Here is a 1,372-nt window from a genome sequence, read left to right as displayed (position 1 = left end):
TGGAAGCAAGCGGCTCGGAAGGGGATTCAAAGAGGTCTCTAGCCAGGCATGTGAATAGACTGACCAATGTTTAGACTGGTAGATGTGACGATAGGAAAGTGCACGAGAGGTAGATGTGAGTGCGCGTCTGTAGATGAGGCAGATCTGGATAGGTCTGGCTGTAGGATGGGTAGATCGGCGATAGGACAACAGGGGTAAAGTAAGGTAGGGCTTTTTATGATAGGCAGGTACACCAACAGGTTGATTAGATGGCATGTAGATATATGTAATAACCCTTGTTTTCTGTATGGATAATGTTTCATGACCTCGTAGTAGCATGAAATCCGCGTATATGTGGCGTTATTTACGTTAATGCTTATGTATGTTGCAGTGATAAATATTTTATATGTATTTACGTGCATAGTTAACGTTAATCAAGGCCTCGTTCGTAGCTTCAGAGCCGTCGAGCGGGCGAAGCGTTTGGTGACGCGGTTGATAATGAAAAGGTGCATCCACGCTACAGTAAAACATGTTGGAGACCATAGCTTAGACATGTCACAAACGATTTAATGGTTGTCCACACAGCAGTCTTATACAATTATAGACCTTTTATCAATGACTCCTCCACTGACCAGGCTGCCATGTTTTCATTCAGTTTTTGATATGTATGCGATATGGTCTCCGACGTGAGTTTATGACAGGATTTTACTAAATAATGGACACTCCTGGACAGTGTGAATAGCGTGCGTTGTTATGCGACTGGCGATATTCGCACTTGCTCGTTACGTTGGCTGGTGGCTCTTAATTGTGAAGCCTTTGAGCAAACGAAGCGGTTCAAACTTGATAGTGATTGGTGACGCCTAATTCCGTGGTTGGTGCGAACAACGTGATGGGGCGAAGAGAACCATTCGCGTTGCCCCTTCCGACACAGCTAGTGATGGGGGCAGGGTAATTTGCGAAAATAATGACCCAGGGAATTTTGCATGCGTAAAATTGGGCTGCGTGCTTTGAGTGTTAGTAGTCTGGCTGTAGTGCACCTGCTTTGACTAAAGAACACTGGTAAGCTGCGTTTGGGAGCCATATTGCTTTTCGCCATGAGGTACGTAAAAACGCATACTCGAAGCCGTAGTATGAAAAGCCGCTGTAAAACGACTCGTTTTGCATTTTGGAAGTTAATAACCAGTTCGGAGACGCGGGCGTAAATTGAAACAAGAGAAAATCTCGAGAAGTAGAAATTCAAGATTGGTTACGAGCCGAGAATTTCATCACAGCGCCGTTTCTTCACAACTCACGCTTATGTGAGTGGGAGAGAGACCTTGTCGCCTTTTTGGCAGATTAATTAAAGCGGCGACCTCTCACGCGCGTTATTATTTTCATTAGAAGCATTAAATGT

This window comes from Penaeus monodon, chromosome 33 (genome assembly GCF_015228065.2).
Source record: "Penaeus monodon isolate SGIC_2016 chromosome 33, NSTDA_Pmon_1, whole genome shotgun sequence".
NCBI classification, from domain to species: Eukaryota; Metazoa; Arthropoda; class Malacostraca; order Decapoda; family Penaeidae; genus Penaeus; species Penaeus monodon.
Note: the sequence above shows the minus strand (reverse complement) of the source record.